Source organism: Lichenostomus cassidix, chromosome 3, assembly GCF_008360975.1.
Source record: "Lichenostomus cassidix isolate B80296 chromosome 3, HeHo_3.0, whole genome shotgun sequence".
NCBI lineage: Eukaryota > Metazoa > Chordata > Aves > Passeriformes > Meliphagidae > Lichenostomus > Lichenostomus cassidix.
The window spans coordinates 34,708,259-34,728,913 of NC_139483.1; the positions used below are offsets into that span (position 1 = coordinate 34,708,259).

At 39.5% G+C, this 20,655-nt stretch overlaps 1 long non-coding RNA gene across 1 annotated transcript in view; it reads right to left on the reverse strand.

Moving 5' to 3' along the window:
- LOC146439446 (uncharacterized) overlaps nt 1-19,296 on the reverse strand; it is a 73,396-nt gene extending 54,100 nt beyond the window's left edge. Inside the window, exons 1-2 of the long non-coding RNA XR_014851254.1 lie at nt 19,144-19,296; nt 15,040-15,114 (exon numbers count right to left, since the gene is read on the reverse strand). This is a non-coding gene — a long non-coding RNA (uncharacterized LOC146439446). The remainder of the gene's footprint in view (nt 1-15,039; nt 15,115-19,143) is intronic.
- Between the last annotated feature and the right edge of the window lie 1,359 nt (nt 19,297-20,655).

Genomic DNA, 20,655 nt, shown 5'->3' on the forward strand with positions numbered 1-20,655 from the left:
TGAGACCAAGGGGCAAATCAATTCTAATTTAATTCAGTTGATTTCTCCAATTCAGTTCAGTTCCTGAGGTTTTAAGGGCAAACTCCAAGCACATAGGACCCTCTGGGATATATGTACTGATTTAAAGTAATGGTAGATAGGAGAGTAATACTTTGAGCTCAGTGAGTTTAATGGCAGAGTTCCAGTAGCTTTCACTGAAGTGTTCAGGTAAAATCCCAGCACAGTATGTAGACTGTTCTTCATTAGATAACCATATTTATCTCTATCTTCCTATAAGAACATGCAAATCTTGGATTATTTAATATATAGTATATTTATCCTTAAAATTTCTAGGGCATCAATACCAAATAATAGTGTTCCTTCAGCATGTTTTAGGAACACAATCTTTACCCCTGTTAAACACATTGTAGCTGCATGTCTCATTAATGCAGTCTCCCATATTATTCCTGTAAATGAGGAAATGAGACATAGAATGCCCAAGAACTGTGTTTAGTTTTAAGATAATGTTTAAGTGCCTTAATTGCCTTTAACTTCATATTCTCTGTGTGTAAGCCTGGATCAAATTTTCAGTGCACTCATAATCCAAGAAGAATGGTGATGACTGTAGTGCTTTTTCTGTTTTAGAAAGCAGGTTCAAAGCTCTGCTTGGCCACATTTCTTATGGGACCTGGGGATTTAGAACCTAAAGAGAAGGCCAAATTTAGGCCAAAACTTTTGCTGGAAAATTCTGTCACTCATTAGTGTAGGGGAAGTTTGGTGAAATAGGGAATCAGACATTTTCTGTGTAAACCAGCTTCAAATACCATGATTAGAACATTAAAAGTATTTGCTGAATGGCAAGTCATTATCCTGTAGGGCTTTCCAAGAAATTATTCTCTAGAAAGCAAAACCAGATTCTGTTAGCAGCTGTTGCAGTCATGTAATTTTTGCTTTGTCCTGTTTTTTATACTTTATTTCCTGGCTTAGACTGCTGAAAAGTGTCCCACTATTACAGGATTTTTTGGTCTGTGTTATCCTTTGTATGTCATTGCTCTTCTAAATTTATAAATCCTCAAGTCTTGTGATGAGGGTGGGTGGTCTGAACTAAAATAATAGCCATTGCTCCAGGCAAAAAAAACGACTGTGTTGGGGAGGAGAACAGGACTTACGCACTGGCAAAGCAGATTTTGTATTTCTTTAAAGCTTTCTTGTTACCTCTTTCAGAAGCTGGATCCCTGAATTGTTCAGGTCTGCTCAGCCTGACAATGTAAAGACCTAGAAGATGCAAAGTTGAAGTGTGCTCAGCTTCTGTTCTGACATGGTCTTCTGTAAAATACTGCTTTGTGTAATCCGATCTGGCATCTCATCTGTCAAAATACAGCTTGTCAGATCAAAATCTAAATTTCTGGTTTGTGAAAAGTTCTGCCCTCCTGAAGCCTTGCTAAAGTTCTTAACTGAAATTAGGCTTTCCAAGGAGGAGTGACATGGCAATTTCCTGAAAACCAATATCCTGCTGCAAGTTTACCTTGTGGTCTTTGCATCCAGTGGATATATATATATATCTATAAACACCTATATAGATATATATATATCCAAGTTGCCTTGTATATTGCATTGATTTCATGTCCATGGGAAAAGTGTGCTAACTATACAACTGCACAGAAAATTCCACAGCTGCTTCACAACTCTTCTAGTATGTCAGAAAACACTTCCCCATCACTTCTAACTGCAGATCTACTGTGGAGGCTTAGGGGTGTAATCTAAAGGTGCCAGAAGAAGAAAGCAGAGGCATATGCCTACTTCCTACATGGTTATTTGCTAAGTTTCACATCTGTTCAATCCTGCAAGCTGAACTATACACAGTACAGTAGAAAAATATACCTGAAAGTCCAATAATCATCTAATTCAAGAACCTTTGAATGCCTGTCCCTGTTAACCCTGCCAGCCTAACTGAGGTGATCAGTATTGTGGTGAGGGTGCCAGTGGGAGGTAGAGAGCAGGTCAAATACTGGGAAGTGCACAACCCCACATGGATCTCTGTCAGTTTCTAAGAAGGATCAAATCCAGACACAGAGAAGCAAAACGAGCCTCCAAGCTAGATCTCAACTGAAGGATAGAAAAGCAGCTTGGCAAGGAGGCTAGCAGAAACCCTGAACTTGAATTCACACTTGAAACTTCAGTGTACTGAAGGTATCTGTTTAATTTCACCTGTTTACTTATACCCATAGAAAGTGTATACAGGATGGCACCATCTGGATTTGCTGGCAAATGGATATAAATAACTGTATGTTATGTGTGAACGTAACAGAAAAGGGCAGAAAATCTAAAAAAAATAAGTCCAAAAGCAGTCATAAACAAGTCAAAATCTTGTTTAAGGATGCTTTTAGTCATTTTTCCTTTTTGCATTTATTGGTGTTAACAAGGAAGCTAGTTAAGAAGGTTAGAGCTGAAGGATGTTACCTAATTTGTTTTGGAAATTCTCAACAACAGGAATAGACTAAGGCCAAGTTTCAAAAAAGCTCGGGAGAGAGTGGCTCAAGGTTTTTTTCCTTCTTCCTAAAATTAGTGAGAGAAGAGACAGATTGGGTGGCTCCCTTTTTGAGGATGTCATTCATGAGCAGAATCGGAAGCAGCTGTTTGAGATGCCAAACGTAAATATGCAAGCCTAGCACAGAAGGTGCTGCATCTGGCATAGTGAGACCAAAGAAAGTTTGAATGATGCAAGAAGAAGCTAAGAGACACACAGGACTTCATTCCAAGGAGAGAAAGAAATGGTTGTTGTAAATTAATAAATCAGTCACCCAGCTGGACTGCTTGCATCCATTTGCTTTTCCCTATTAACACAAAGTACGTCAATACATCTGTTTCCTATAATGCTTTCATTTTATGTTTTTTTAAAGAGGTTTCCTGACCCCAAACGTAATGCTGGATCCATCACTAACTGCTTCTCTCTAATTAGCATTTTACAAGTGCTAGAAAATCAAGGAAGTACCTTTCTGTTTACTTTTGAATATTTTAAGTTATTTTCTCCCTATAACAGTTATAAACTGATTGATTGTCTCCCAGTATAAATTAATATTGCTCCAATAACGTCACGGATTCATATTTTTACCAGGGTATTCCCACAGAGAAATAAATTTCCCAGAATATTTATAGCAGAGGGAATGTTCTTTTTCATAGGTACATTGTAGTATGACTTTACACATTGTCCAAGCTATTTATCTTCCTCATTGCCTAAGATATTTCTAGTTTGTGCTCAGAGAAACTAGGACCTCAGGTTTGTGGGTGGGTGACTTCTAGCCTGTGCTGTTTCCTTTGCTTCTTAAGATAATGACATTTTTAGGAACCTTTCTTTGTTAGAACCTCCTGTCAGGGTGAAACATGAGCTGTGGCAGGGAGGGAGACCAGACATCAGTAGGGCAGGGACTGTGGGCCATGGGCTGAGATGAAATGGGGCTCCTGAGCCAGTGGATGGGGTGGGATCTGACTTAAGAACCCTGACAACCTCCGGCAGAATTTTGTGAGTAATCCTTTTGATCTGAGAGATGGAGTTTAATTTTATCTTCAGTGAGTCATAAATAGTCACAAAAGCCATCTAACACACAATTAGATTTTGGTTCAGTACAAATGAAAGAGCCTTGGGCCATTCCCGGTTTGCTATGTAGGATGGAACCATCAGTCAAGTCAAAGCCTTTTGCTCACTTAGCAAATTGCCAGTGCTATTCCAGGGCACTTAACTGCCTTACTAAAATATGCTGCAGTTTTAACAGACAAAGTGCTGGACCATAATACTACTTGATAAGAAAGTTGCATCCACATATTGCAAAGGTAGCTGTATTTTGGTAAAACTCACACCAAGTTAGATACCACATGTCAGCATTTAGCCAAGTAGAGTTTTCATCAGTCCCTGGTGGCCTCCTTTCGGCTCTAAGAGCTTTGAGGTCACAGTCCCCAAATATTCCCCAGATATTGTCACACTATAAGATGGTCTCATGCACTTGTGAAAGGCCAGTGGACCTGGGCCTTTCTTAGCTTTTTGCCAGACTTCTCCATATATACTGTCAGCTCAGTTGCACCTAATGAATGCACGTCAGGCCCACACCCAGAGCCACAGCCCAAACTCAGAGCCACAACCAGCCGTAGTGGAAACTACTCACTGTCATTTGGTCCTCAGGAGCTATGTGTTGGCATATTAGCTGGAGTCAGACAGATCAGTGGGGACTGGAGGGAATAGACACCCAGGAATGGGCCCATCACTAGGAATGTGAAGAATAATGCCATCAATTGTGCCAAACACATATCCTGAGGATCTAGACCCAAGAAGAATAATGACAAGTCCTTCAAGATTCACTCTGAGGAAAGTCACCTTTCTTCAGCTTGGAGGAGATGGTCCTTGAAAATAAAATATTTCTCCTGGATCTCTCTTCACTCCTAAACTGTATCCTCTGGGTTATTTCCGAGCATATCCCTGACAGGTTTGAGTGTGCTCTTCTGAAGTTTAGAGTTGTAATCTTGCTTTTGCCTGTCTCCCTCCTCTCAAGATCCAGAATTTAACCATGTCATGATCATTGCACTTCAACCAAGGCTGTCCCCTAACCTTCAAATCCCCAACAGGCTGTGATCCACATGGACTAAAAATGGACTCTGTATTATAGCATAGGATAAGCTCTAGGTTACTCATTAGCTGCCTACAGATATGGTGCACACTTATAAAGAAAAATGTGCATCAAGAATAATATTATGAAGTACATGCTCACTGCCACTATGTTTAGACAACTGGAAGAAAAAAAACCTTAAATGAAAACCTCCTAAGAAACCTGTCTAAAGGCAGTATCAGAATAAAAAGAAGTAATTTTAAATGCTTGGAGTCCAGAACAGATATCCCTGACATCTGTTTTATAAGGTAATAACTGAATGGCTTGTTTTCTAATATCAATTTTCATTGTAGGAAACAGAGTGCCAGCCAATACTTTCAACTTCTGAATTATACTGTAAGATCTTAGCTCTGTCTCTCAGGGCATCCACCTATTTCTTTTTGCTCAAGCACTGTGCTGCAGTACAGAAGAATTTCTGGGGATACATTCACTTTTTCTCCGCCTTAATTTCTAGTAAATTTCATCTGGTGGGTTGGAAAAATTGTGGGAATATGCTTAATCATAATATTTCTATTTCCTCTCCTGGCAGATGCACATATCTGCAGTTCATGGTTCATGTATTTATGTGTAATCATCAAATATCTTCTAAATTCCAAAAAGCTTCGTGTCACTTGTTACTTTGTCCAAACAGCTCTCACTAGAAAAATGCAGATGGAGACAGTAAATTAACAAACCAACTGTAAATGTTAACCTTCTGCATCCACAGGTTGCTGCATTTGATGTATGAAATTACTTTTGAAAGTAAGCTTCAAATATGCTAAATTTTAACTAGGGTTCTATAGTGAGCCCTATACCCCATGGCAGAGTTGTGGGGGTCCCAGCCACACTAAACAAGTGCACACTGAGGAATACTGTTTCTCATACTGAAAGTAATGTGCTTTCCAGCACTGACAGTTGTGCTTGCACTGTCAGTGTGAAGGGAGTTTCCCCTGGCACTTCAGGGCAGACAATCAGGCGAACAAAAGAACAAAGGGAAAAAGAAAGATTTTTTTTACTACAGCACTTACCTGAACTTCTGGGCTCTCTTGGCTCTAGCACAGACTTGGTCTGTGTCATGAACTTGGGCAAATTAGTCTCTTCAGAGAGGAGACTGACACTACTAGAATAAGAAAGATAACACTGTGCTTCTAACTGGGTGAAATTCTGTCAAATTAGGTGAAAAAATTTACAGGTAAAATGTTTGGAGGACAATGCTTAGCCTAAGAGCATTAGCTGGGGTATCTAAGGAGTACTGTTATGTGGAACTGCAGTGCTTTACTAGACTCTACACGAGATGGTGTTAGAAGTACCTATGTTCAACAGACTGTACAGGATTTCAATGATAAATGCCATAAATGCATATTTTCTCTAAACTCCCATGAAAAGCTGTACCGTTTAAAGGAAAAAATCTAGGCTTTGCTTTCAGTTTGAACAATAATCAACCATAAGGCAATATGATTACATGACTTGGAAAAGAGGGCAAAACAAGATAGTGGTAGCTTCAGGAAATCTAATATTCAAGGATTACAAACAAGGCATCTAACTTATTTGTTTGACTATTATTGTTTGTCTTTTTGGAACTGTGGTGGGGAACAAGGACTATCTCATCCTATGTCTGGAGAGCAGTTAGAATAACCTGGCTGTCATCACAATTCAAGAAATAGTACCACACATGGCCAGCAACAGAGGGATATTTACTGCACCATGACACCTTAGCAGAGGTCAAATTTGTGCAGAATCAGTTAAGGGTGAACAGGTGCAATCAGACCACCATGAAATGGCTCTCTGGTTAAATCATTCTAAGTGAGGCATGGGACACTCTACCCTAATGGTATTTGTAATGTTAAACTATCCTGGAGCCACAGAGTATCTGACACTATTCTTAAAGCAAGCCAGCAAGAGAAACAGACATCCTCAATTACTGCTGCATCATGAAAAATATTTATCTTGTCAATATTGTGGATTGCCCCCTGATGTGGGAGTAACTAGAAAGTATTTTCCTTTCCTACAGTAATTGAATGAAAAGAGGGAACCTATAAGTAGTCTGTATGTGGGGTGGTATTCTTTCACCAAATAATTCCATCAGAATGACAGACAATCATAGAAAAGGGATTACTTTGTATTCCATGCAACAAAAAATTGGCTCTGACATAGCTGTCCCATAACCAGTAGGACAGTTAAACACTGTTAATGAAATCTCAATGCCCTTAATCAACTTAAAACCCCTGTAGGTTTTTCCACTTAATTTAGAAATTTGTTGAGACTATGTTGGCATTGAGCAACAGAGACAGTGCACATGGAAGCAAAGAGCCTTCAGTGGAACAGCAAGCATCAAGACAAAGCTAAAGCATGCCTAGCTCCTCTCTGCCACCTATGTTCTGTTTCTTCTACTGAAAACTGAGCATAGCAAGGGAAAAAGAATGTCTTGCTCTGATCTCAAACAGGATATTGCCAGGGCATACCATAGCCAGAAACCTAAGAGGACACCAGTTTATGCACAGTCCTAAAGCTTTCTCCTGCTGGAATTGTGGGCTTTGCGTCTTCAACCCTGCACCTTGTGAAGTGTTGCAGATGAAATTGTGCCCACTGTGCCTTGCTTTCTGTGAAATGGCACACTTTGCCATTTGTAGGGCTCCTCTTCCAGTTCTAAAAATGGAACATAGATTTAAAAATGTCCTAGTACCTCTCTCTCTCCACTCGTAACTTGCATTTCCAAGGTACATTCTGAAAGCTTCCTTACTACATTAAATCCTAACCATTTAGCCCTTGGCATGTTGGAAGATACATCAAGCCAGTGGGCAAAGCTGAGAAAAGTCATGTGTTGGTGGCTGACCCACTGAATAAAGCAGCTTTTTCTGGTATAGAATAGAACACAATCCCTAACATTATATGCATTTTAAGACAGAAGTATGCACACTCATACAAATAAACCAACATTACTAATGCTTTAGGGTTTTTAGGAGGTTTCATGTCTTTGGGAACAGAAAATCCTGTTTCTGTTCCCAAAGAACAGAATCCTATGTAGATTCTCTCGTGTCTAAAAAGGGCTCCTTTCATGATACATCCTTTTCTGCATTGGGAGAGTACAGGCATACTAGAAGGGTCTCTCTCTGCTGTGTAGCTGCTTATTTTCACTCTGACTGAAACAAGCCAAGGTTTCCAAAAGTACATCAGGATCCCATACATATATGAATCCATACTGAGGCTTCCAAGCTGCATTTCTTTAGAAAGTCAGACTAATTGTGTACTGTGTTGTAGCCCACACAAAAGTCTAGGAAGTCAGGCAAAGTATAAATTGATGCTGAAATTGACTTGCTGTTTTGATATTCAGATGTGTGCTAAGCGGAAATAAATTTAAATACTACAGAGTCCAATTTTGGACTGTTTGTTCATTGTTTCTTAACACATCTTTTAATCTGCTGTGGACAATTCTATCTCTTCCTTTTTAGGAAATGTCTTGAAGATGTAATTTAAACTATCTCATAAAAAGTTCATTACTGTCAGGCAGAGATATGTGCAATTGGGCTTGCGCATGGCTATTTTTTGGATTCTGTGAACTGTTTCCTTTTAGGGGTAAATCTATTGTCAGGGCAAACTTCCACTTTAATCTTCATTCAAGGGAGATGAACATATACTCTTATTGGCATTCTACACCGGTATGTTCATATTCATTATGCTTTCTACGATGTTAAATTTATATCAGAATTATTAGTTGGTATGTCCCAGCTTTTCAGGTCAGCCAGCTTTGTTCATTTTTGTATGCAAAGCATCTGCACATGAAGGAGTCAAAGTAGGGAAGACACACAGTCTGAAATATTGAACTTTGGTATTTTCCTTCTTTAACTCATGCAATAGTTTACTCAATCACATCTGATTAAAACTACATTTCTTTTGAATGTGCTTTCCTATTCAGTTAGTGTTTGCTAGTTACAAATGTGTGTATGGTGTAGGAGAGTTAAAAAAGATGAGAAACTTTTTTCACATTTAGAAAGCTGTGTTAGGGGAAATAGCCTTAGACACTCTAACTGAATAAACCGAGAGTTCATATCTTAAGCTGCAAAAGAACATTTTGAAAAGCAAAATATGACATAGTTTTGCTGGTTTTCCTTCTCTCCACCATGTAAGTTGCTGTTTTAAATAGCATTTTAAATACATTCTATAAAACTCAGTGATATCCAGACATGATGAAGAAAAGGAAAAAAAGAAACAATGAAACATCTCAAATCCATCCATAAAGCTGTAACAATTGACACTTGTGAGGGATTTTTACAGTACCAGTTAGGCTTCAAAAAATTAGAATTTTTTTACTGTAAAAGTGTTTGACCAACTGAAAGCTGTAGACATGGACTGAGGATAAGCTGAGTCCATGGTGCTCCGTGAACTTTCTTTTGACTATCTGTCAACTCATTTTTACAGTGAAATTACATTTAGCTCCTGTGGAATGAAGGAACAATTAACACTTTAAAATGTATTATCTATATGTCTGAGTAGTTGCCAGAATGCACTCAGAAATAGAGCTCTTTCTGGGAAGCTATATGAGTTTATAATGCTCCAGTGATTCTGGGTTTTTCCCCTTCCTCTCCCCTAGTTCCTTGTGTCAAGGCCACAGTAAAGTACTAAATGTGTCTTTCTTCTGGCCACCACCCCTTGAGCAGAATAAGGCACAAGAAATGTTTGCGGAAATGAATACTGAGTTGGGAAATGTTCACAGAACCCCCAGTTATATTTCCAGTAATACATAGGTGGCCTTGGAAGTTTTCCACTCAGCCCAGTTAGGCCATGGATCTGAAATTTATCCATGACAGGATCCTACTCTGGAATGACATCATTTAGTGTACCTCAGAAAGGTTCAGGTATCTCTTGAATGCATAGATAATCACCACTTGTTTTCTATGGTAACTTATTGCTGATGTTTATCTTGGGGAAATTTCAAGATGATCTCACAAGTGTTCTTAATCTCATCCATTTATAGGATTGTTTTTCCCTTCTCTTCTATGCACTGCTAGATCCAACTGGCCCAAATCCTCCCTACAGTAAGTGTTTTACACCAGAGATCATTTTTAATTGTGTTTTATAAATAAATAGTTTAGATCTTTTGGTAAGATTACCCATTAGCTGAATACATTGAAAGAGAATAACTGATATTTTTACAGTCTGCCTACAATCACTTACTGTACCAGATGAACAGTTTCTTATTTCTGATCATGCAAAATATAACAAGGAATTTAAAACCAGCAAATCTAAACCTGAGCATAAAGAGATGTGGCTCCAACACTTTGCTTCTGTCTGTTTAAGATTTGTGAAGAGCCAGTCATTTTAAGAAAAGCCACACACCCAAGCAAGGCCTCATTGTGTTGCATAGAAATGTGGCAGTCAAGCAGACACCTCTGGATCAGCAACACAACAAGAAAAAGACACTGTCTTTAAAGACCCTTTTAACCTGTTCTGACTAGAGGGTTGGAAGGAATTTCATCAATAGCATGAGAATTCTAGGCCATAAGAGAAGTCTAAGATATGGTCTCTGGATGTAGAATAACAGAACAAGTATTCTAGGAACAGCCATGAGCCTGCTAATATGTGAAGGCAAAGAGTTTTTGGCAAGTTATTTATTAATACAGCACTGCAAAACAATGTAGCTTTGAAATTATTTTTCTAAGTTCATAAGATGTCTAAGAACACATATCCTAGGAGAAACAGCTCTGAGGAAATGGTGACAAATCCTTCATTAAAGGTAGATACCTGTCTACATTTCTCAAAAAAAAATTTTTAAACACTTTACAACAGTTATGAAAACCCCAACCACACTCATTCTCCACTCTCTCTCTCTCCTCAGCTGTAGAAATAACAAAAAGGTCATTAAAATCAGAACCTATGTGCCAATAACACTCGCTGTGGGAAATCAAGCAAGTTAGTTTTGTATTTAGTTATAAATGCAGTGAGATCTGAAGCTTGTCCTTAGTTCTACAAGTAACAAATTCCAAATGCAGTAAAGCCAAGTCCATTTTTCTCTTGCTCACAAGGGAGCCTGGATTCATTTCATTGTTCTTGTGGAATTCATCTGCTGTGTGAAGGTCCTGCTCACTGCTGGAGAGGCAGTGGCTGGAGTTACTTCAGTACATGTTTGTTTGTAGACTAGGTCTTAAAAAGATAAAACTGCAATAAAGTGAAGTCCCATTTATAGACTCTTTCATAGCAAGGTCAACCCCATCTTAAACCCTTTGTTTTCACTGCTGCTGTCATAGTTCCAGCATTTTACTCTTGCAGCAGCTTTCTGTTTTCTCCATTCTAAAACCATTCAGGGTCAGTTTGTACCCTTGTGCCAGTGCTGTCTTTTACCCTAAATAGCTTTTTCTCCCAGTGTTTACCCGTCTTCACCAGTGTATTTGTCGTCAGCTTTCATTTTCTCCCTTGATCTTAATTTTGCTAGACTAAACAAGCTGCTCTATTTAAATCTCTTAAAAGGCCTTTCATTCCTTAATGATCCTTCCAGCTCTTTTCTGCAAACACTCCAGTATAAGTTCATCCTTCCTGTACACAGATAACTATACAATTTCCTAAAAGAGATTTCACTAGTCTTTGGACTTCCCAATTTGCACTGGTAGAGCCTGCTAGAGCCTTGGACCTTGATTAGCATTAGTGATTTCCTATATCCTTCCAGAAGTGAGAAGCCTCTATGGACTGCAAATCAGTGAAGTGTGATGCTAGTGCTGACTTTTGTTGAAAAATAGGAAGTGTGTCATGTGGCAAACCAGTTAGAGGCTACAACAGCTGATGTGTTTTTATTTCTACCTAACCATTCCTGAATTCCTGAACTTAGAGATTTCTGTGATCAGACCTACTTCTTAAAGGGAAGTCAAGCCTCAGGCATAAGAAGACATTATTTGGATACCTAATAGCACTGAAATGCTTTAAACAACCTAAAAGTTGTCCAGCACTTGTGTGAATTAAATGTGTTTCCACAGCACTTCCCTCTTCTTGCTAAAAGGCCATGTTTGTGTCTCCCTCATTTCCAGCTGGCTGTCCTCAACGTGGTGGCTTGATCAAAAAAAGCTTTGATCAAAAGCTGGAAGGCTGTGCATTTGAAAGGACGACCCTGTGGACATAGATACTATCCACCAACTATTAGTACAGATGCTACTTTGCTGCACATCCTCCTGACCCAGACTGCAGCAGCAAAACAGATGTTTCTCTGCAGGTCTGTAATGGAGCAGTAGCTCTTGTCTCCAGTAAAGTCTTATGAAGTAAAAGGATGAATCTGAGATACATCCCTCCTGCACATCCATGGAGGCAAAAATCCCTGAGAGTTTTTATGCAGTTTCCATCTCATCCTTTATTGATGAGGTGTTGTGAGGTCCCACAGATCTGGGAATATAATATAGCTGAGCCACTACTGAGGGCTCTCCTCAGTACTGGCCAAAGTGGAAACATATCAGAGACATAGCCACAGAGGCTATGAATGTATTGTGTGGATATGGTTCTCATTTTCTGCAAGATTCTCATTTCCTGACAAAATTTCTCATTTTTCATGCCATTGTGAAGGGGCAAAAAAATCTGTCTTGATTGTATCTAGGCAGATGTAGTTGCAAAATCTGGTGAAAACTCAGCGGCATTTACAGTAATCGCAAAACTACTTTTGATTTTCTTGGGGCCAGGTGGCCTCTATGTTAACCATAAGAAATAATATCACAGCTTTTATTTGTCATCCTCTTTGGTAAGGCCAAAAATTCTGCACATGGCTTATTTTAATGGATTTTAATAGCTATAATGCAAATATTATCATAGAGAAGGTGAATTATTGCAATATGTGACAACTGAGCAAGAGATCTTTAGCTGCTGAGAATTGCCATGGCTTAGCTGAAATCAAATTTTGTTAGCAAATAATATTCACCACACATTTAGGATATATGAGTAGTGAAGGTGTTAGGAACTTTAAATGTGTGTGAAGCAACTCAATGACTCACTTTGGTTGAGTGTTGAGAAGACCCAGCTTTATGTATTACAGAAGTTCTCCAGAGAAACTGTTAGAGAAACTGAATAACGTACTAAGGGTGTAAAACACATCTACTTTGAAAGAATTGAAGCCCCTGTTGTGTCTTACTGACTGCAAGATCAGTCTCACAAGCAAAGAAGTAATGCGGAAAAATTACTGGAAACTCCTATTTAAAACATGATACCTTCCAAAACAATTTCTACAGGCAGTAAGAATTAATGCACTGTGAAAAAAGCAGTGTTTTCACTATAAACCTTCAAAAAGGAAAAAAGATTCAGCACAAAAAGTCTGCAGTTAAATCTCTGATGATTGAGGCTTTTTCAAGTGTTAATAATTTATCAAGAGCTAAAAGTGTTTTCAGAAGAATAACTCCATGCTCACTCATTTTGAAGCAACTTTGGGTTTTCCCTTTTGTTTTTAATTTGTTCTAGTTGCATTCCTTCTGAGTGGGAAAACAAACCAAGTTATTTCTAAGATATAAATAGTTGAGGATGAGATGAGTAATTACGTGAGAAGAAACCAGAGCTGCTTGGTGATAGATCTAAGTGACATTACAATGAAATTCATTCTTCCCTACTAGCTCAGCATCGAGGAGGTGATGATTTTATTAAACAATGCTCCATAAAAATACAATGTATTGCAGAACATTATTATATCTCCGCCAAAATAAAAAGTAACAACAACAACAACAGCAAAATTACCTTTTGTTTTACAAAAGACATGGAAATTGTGGCACATTAGGTCATTTCAAGAGTTTTTCCAGGTGTCCTTGCACCAGTTTTGAACCCTAGGAAACCAGCCAGCCCCTCACTAAATAAGCCTTACTTTTCTCCAGCGGTCACAAACCCTCACTCACCTGCCTGCTTTGGAACCTGCTCCTCCTTCTCAGCAGTAGGAATAGTAGCTGGTACTAACTGAAACATTTTTTCACAGTTTGACACCCTTCTTAGCACCCTTTAATATTTAGGTTTTCCTCCCTCTAAGCATAAAAGTACAAAGCAAAAGACCATCAAGGAACCAAACAGTTATGCCTCCTGTGCAATCCAAAGGTAATAATGCTTATATTCCTCCAACAGAATCAGCAAATAGATGTAAATACATGTCAAATATAAGTATAAATACATGTAAAATGTAAATACATGTATTTGTATTATTGAATTAATTGGTTATTTAGATATGTTAATCTCTATTAAAATAATTATAAACAGAGAATTATTGAAATGAAACACATCAGCTCTACTTGGTATTGCCATATTCCATTTCTACTTTTTCTTCCCTGTAGACTGAGAATCAATGTGTCATTAGAGTGAAATAAAAGAGCTTAAATGAACTGAAAAGAAATTATTAAGGCTCCTTGATCCTCTTTTGCCATCTGCCTCCTTCACATGCTTCCATCTTCCTTCAATGTGAAGGAGCTGTGCTATTGAAGTATACATTGTAACCCACTTTACATCAGTGATGGAGAAAATATTTTAAAGGTTAAACACCAAAAAGTGTGTCCCAATTGAAAGGACCAAAGCCAAATGAAGAAAATAACATAGCATTGTTACTGGGGAAGGGAGTCTCACTTCAGCTGGTAGGAGAATGAAACTCATTTATAAAACCTGCATGCCCTTCCTCAGTATTGTACAACTGTTTTGTAAAGTTAGGTTCAGGGAACAGGGGAAGATCATATTGTTTATTATTCCTAGCTGAGCCATAGATTGCTAGGAGAGCCTTATCTACATTCATTTTACTGCTACAAGGTTTGACAGAATTTCCCTAGTGCAGATGAACATGTTTATTCAAGTAGAACTTATTCTAGAAGCTGTGTTAAGTATCTCAGCATTTCCATGTTGGGTGTACACCCAACAGCCTTTCCTGCATATAACTATTTTGGTGAAACAGTATACCTCTAATCAGAACAGTAATAATAGTAAAACTTTTAAAAGTATATCAGATTTGAATGACCTTTTGATTCTCAATAGTGCCGCAGTGGAAACTCCTCTCTTTTCCTTTTTAGGAAATGTTCATCTAGATTAATTTATCTCATAGAAAGATCATCACAGGGGAAAAATAGATTGGACAATAGAGGTCTTGTGACCTCAGTTGCACAACTGATGTGAATGTCAAATCTATTGATACAAATGTCAACCTGAAAAAACAAAATCAAGAGTGGGAATGCTGGAAGGTTAAATGCAAAAATAGTAATTTTAAGCTCTAAACCAAGCCAAATACTTCTGCTACTTAAAAATACCATTGAAACTATTCAGTAACACAGGAGCACTGTCTGGGTGAAACAAGCTCATATTCATTTATACTACCTCCTGTCATTGTAAAAGCATACTGATAGAGAATATACCGATGGAACTAAATTTGGAGTGATCACCTGCAGAACTTCTAATGGAAGGATTATACCTATCTATAGAGCTGTTCTTTGGGAAAGCTTGTGCTCACCTTCGATTTCTGCTGGTAGAATCATCTCCTTGCCATTCACAGCAACATTTTCTTTCTCATCTGAAATGAAGCTGACTGCAAAAGAAAGGAGACAAATAGTGAAGTTACCAATTTTTGTCAATAGGAGCAAGTACAGCAGTTAAAAGGAGCCTTGTAAGTGGGTTTCTGTGCTCTATCCCAATAAACATTTCAAAGTTTGTGCTTCTCTTTTTTCTTAGTAGCAGAAATATTGCATATATGCCAACCAGTCCATCCCACAGCCTCACTGAAGCAAAAGTAGTCTCCTTAGCAACAGCCTTTGAGACACAAAGAGGAAATTTCCCCGTCTGTCTGACCTGGAGAGTCGAACCCTCCCTCTGGGGGACCAGCTGCCCTCTTTTGTCTCTAGCTTCATTTGTAAAACATTTTAGCCTTGATCTGTGTTTATATTGACAAAAAGAATCTGTATAAAATAAACGGGGAAAGTTCAACTGTATAAACCTGCCGGCTGCCCCAGCAAGAGCCAGAAGCAACAACGTGGAAGACAGAAATCTTAATTTTCATTTAATGCATAGAGACAAGTAAACTGACGTTATTGCTTGTCCTCAGGAGTTGTCACAAACAAGATGAAGTAGGTACTTCCACATGGACAGACAGTAAAGGCTACTTACATTCTCTCTTCTGTGAAGACTTATAGTTTTACTGGACCTGACTTCAAGACCAGTCCTGAAAATATTAACTGTTGATGCTAGGTGACATTTGTAAAACACTGCAAGATCAGGGTACCTAGCATATCTGCCTGCTACTTCCACACCAGCCTACTGCAATATGAGGAACTAGGTCAATATGCCAGTTCTGCTACTGGCTTTTATGTGGAAAAATTCACTAGGTCGTTGAATTTCCACCTTTCTTTTCCCCCCAGTGGCAGTGTAAAAAAAGGCTGAGAAAGAGCAAGTGTAAATCAAAATAGTCACAGTGTCAAGCTCTGGGAAAGCCTTTTAAGCAGCAGGGCTGAATCTCACCTGTATCTCTTTGGTTAGCATCCAGCTGGTAAAAAAAAGAAGCAGCACCAAGAACAGTTGATGCTACTGCTCACAGAAAACTCTAGTCCAAGGAATGCTGACATAGTTACAGTCCTGGCTGAGTGACCAATAAGGGTGAAGCTATCTCATAATGAGGTGTCAGTTGAAGTTTAGAAGCAGGGTCCTAGCTGATGCCTTTTGCTAGGATTCCTCTCAGTGTTGAACTGTCTGCTCAGTTAAGGGGTACCTCAGAAAAGGAATGGCATGATATGCTATCTCTAGTTTTGATGATGCATTGCACTGGCTGGCTTACATGGCAATGAGGAAGCCTGGTCCAATGCCAGGCTTGATGGAAAGCTCTTGTGCATATACATGTTTATACTCTGCTTTGCTTTCTGCCCCACCAAGTGACTGAAGGAGCCAATGCCTAGGATCAAGTTTGTTTCCCTTGGTGGGAGCACAGCAGTAACTTTCAATGTGCTTCTTGTCTCAACATGCTATTGCTTCACTGCCTGAGAAGACCAACAGTGCAGTCTAGTTTATGGCCCTGCTTTTACCTCCATTTCTGCCTGCACTGTTATTCATGAGGTGGGAGCACAAGGCAGCTTACGCAAATCTTCCACTGTGTAAATCATTCTGGCCCTAAAACTGAATGCTAAAATGTAACTTGTAAGTTAGAATATCTAAAACTGATATTGAGGCAGAAGTATAGCTCTGCACTGAAGTGGTTTTGTTAAGAATGCAAACAAGCTAGTATTGACTTGAGCCATTTTCATCTGTTACTTTATATGACTAAAAAGAAAGCAGGCTAATAGTGCTAACAAACATCAGAGCTAAGCAATTTCATAGGGTGATTATACAGCAGAGTTCTGGAAACCTTCTGTCTACTGCAGCTCCTAGATATTAACACAAGCAGCAGACTAAACATTTGTACCCTGTTTGAACTGCCAGCTGACAAATGAAGGTAATTAATGGGCAGCCATAAGGTGGACGAGTCTGGAAAATAGCAAAACTTGTAATCCTGAAATACACAGCACTGATGCCGCAATATTGATTTAATTGCACTACTGTTGCTCAATGATCTTGATAGTTTTATAAATTGATGTTTACTTAGCTTATTATTTTTTCTTATTTCTCTTCTATCAAATTTTCCTTTTGATTATTTATTTCCAGCTGGACATTAGACAAAACGAAATATCCCATATCAGGTGCAGCTATTCAAGTCAACTGGTAATAGAAGTTGACACTTGTCAAGTCTTTTTAATTTAGGTTTCAATTCTCTTTTTATGGGTAACATTGACTCTGACAGTGGATAATTACCGTGAATACGCTCAGTGAAATTAAAATCAATGACATCTCTGTCTTTCCTCTTTGGGGAATTTGCTAATAGAGGTAAAAAAATATTTTCCAAATACTCTTTTGGAAGTAGCCAATACCAAATGAAACTGGAAAGCAAAAGATTTATGACTGTATAGCACTTGCATTACTGTGGGTTGATTACTTTCTCCAAAATCCATAGTCATGTAAGGTGAACTAAATATATTTGGCCTCAGCTGTAGAGTTTCTTCCAAATTCACAGTTTTCTGCAGGCTGCTTGGGACATCTGCTTTTCTGTGGAATCAGGGAACACTCCTGCTTCAGCTTTCAAGTCAACTTTGTAAGAAGACACATGGGTTTTCTAGAAGGCTATCAGCCTAAGGATTGTTAGGTACAGAAGAGAGTTTGTAGTAAAAAATGGTGGTTATAATGGTCTGGCCTGACTGACCTGCCTATCCCGTCTGACAATTTCCATGGTTACTCCAAAAACTTCAGTAGAAAGTATCATTTTATAAAGATAACCACTTGAAATTTAAGGAGTGCAAAACATGCTGAGTTTTCCATGCCTGTGGTAAACTGCTCCAGTAGTTATATACCTCAGTGTTAAAAATGTATTTGATTTCCTGTTTTAAATTTGCTGATTTAAACTTCAACCACTGCATTTTGCTATCCCTATGCCTTTATACTAGAAATTCTTCAATCTGCCTTTAGCACTGATAAAACACATTCTGTCTGTGGGGTGGGAAGAAGGATAAGAGCAAAGCTGAAAGCAATGTATTAGCTCTCTCCAATTTTCCAGGAAAGGCATAAGATGATAGGCTGCATTAGTTGCTAAATTTTGTCACGCCCAAAAGAGCTTTCTGATACTATGCTAATACAAACACTTTATTAGATTAATCCATGTGCAGGTTATAATGCTTTCTCCTGCACAGCATTTCCCTCATGGATTTTTGAGAAATCTTTAAGAAAAATATTCACATTCCACATTTGTATCAGTGTGCTCCCTTGCACAGGGGAAACTAACATTCCTCTCCAGAAGGATGTTTCTTAGAACAAAGCCCTGGGGATGTGCACATCTAGGCACCGTGGCAAGTTCTAGTTTTCATTCACGAAAGTGGCTCAGGTTGCATTTCAGCCATTGTAGTCGAATGGTAAAATCAGTTCTTAAATGTAACAGAAGTAATTCCTGTCCTAGGAGTTTTTTTTTTTTTTTTTTGTTATGTAGGAGACAAAGCTCATTGTTGGTAGCCCTTGTGAGGAGGGAGAGGCACAGTGGTGGATGTTTGAGCCAGGTTCCCAAATGCCGGCAGCACTTGGTTGGCACATAGCAGTGACTGAGGGGAAAGGTCTGACAATGTCAGGCTGATATGCCAGGGTTTCAGAGTTAAAATAAAACAAAAACTGAATTCAATAAACTGAGAGGAGACTTAATCTCTTCACCCTCTTCCCACTTGTCCTGTTCTGGCAGTGCACCTCCTTTCTTACACCTGCTCTGGCACACTTTGGGCCCTGCTGTGATCTAGTTTAACACGCTAGAATGGCAGAGAGCTATTTAATTTTTCATTGTGCATTTTTTTAGGTGGGTATTTTCGCCATTTTAGCTAATGGAGTTGGCACATAAGGAGCTGTGGCAATTGACAGCCACCAGCGTGTTGGTGAGGAGGAGGGAGGAGGCAGGTGAACGCACTACCCGCCCTCGGCAGCAGCGAGGTATGGATCAGCCTGCTGTACCTTTTGGAACCATACCCTTCCGTTTGAATCAGAATGTAAAAAGTACATGTAACACCTTGAAATGGAAGGAGCTGTCATGCTGCAGAACGCAGCAGCGTGGTGGGAGCCTGGAGAAGCCTGGAGAAGCCGGGGCTGCGCGAAGCACGGAGGCAGGGAGAGCGATGTCCCTCAGGGTGTCCCTCAGGATGTCCCTCAGGGTGTCCCTCAGGATGTCCCTCAGGGTATCCCTCAGGGCTCCCGCTCTTTTCTGCGAGGGCCCCGCTGTGCCACTCGCCCCTTCCCCGAGAGAAGCAGAGGCAGCTCGGGAGCAGCCCCACGCACACCAGTAAGAATATTGTAACGTTTTGGGGTTTAGTTTGGGTTTTTAAAAACCCCTTTTAATTTATATTCTTTCCTTCATTTGCTTTTGAGCGCTGTCCGCCCTCACCTCTGTGCGTGGCTGCCGCTCGGGGCCGAAGCAGCAGCTCCCACAGTGGCACCCGGCTGTCCCGGCGGGCTCAGGAGCTCCGGCACGTCCTCTGTGCACCAGGAGCATGTCCTGCGTGACACGGACACCCCTCAGCCCAGCCGAGGGCCGTGCAGAACCACTGCCGGGCTGCCTCCGTGGGTGCAGCCCCGGGGCCTGGCTGAGGCGTGCCAGCGGTGGGAAGCTGTGTTTTACCAGGCGGTAAAAAGCCACAATTCCCGGGCGGTAAAAAGCCACAGTTCCCGTGCACATCAGGCCTGCGAATGGAGACGGGCGACAGCAAGGTCGCTCAGCCTCGGGGTGGTAAAGCTGGCAGCCCTGACAGCACACGGGATGTGAGGGAGATGGGCAGCACGTCTGGATTTGAATGAATTGATGAATTGATTCAGACTTCAGGCAGTTATTTTTATCTTATGTTTATCGTGTTGACCTGCTGAGTCAAAAAACAGGAGTTAGTACAAGAAACACATAGTTGTATAACATAAATGCCTCCAAAACCATCCCATGCTATACATGTAGCTATTACAGAAAGACTGTTGTGTTGGATAGTGAAAATAGAAATTATTTACACAAATTGCAGTCTGGTGTTCTGTGTGTCTTCTTGCTTTTGTTCTGTTGCTATTGCATGTTTAAATTGAAGACCTACATTCCTGGCCATTTTTCATTTTCTCGCTTCTCTTTTTTGTGTGCTACTATGTATTTTGTGTCAGTCTGTTGTTTCCATCAACTTAATGTTTTTGAGGTAAAAACTTATATTATCATTCACTGTCACTAGATATTTTCATAAATCACTGGACATTTTTAAAACTGTCTATAACCACAATTTTGTTGCAGCAGAGGAAAAGTCCTAATTGTAATATCCTACATAAATACTTTGATACAGTACAGTAGCTCTAAGTCATGTGTAAAATGGCTGTTATTCAGCTCTGTGGGTCTGGTGGTGAAACAAACCATGAAAATAAAGTTGACTAAAACCAGAAAGGAGAGACAATAGAGTTCTCGTGCCAGTTTAGATGAGAAAAAGATAGTTATTTACAGACTGAAGACTTTACCCTTCCTTGTGTCCTAATGTACTCAATGCCCTTTTTAGCAGAGCACTGC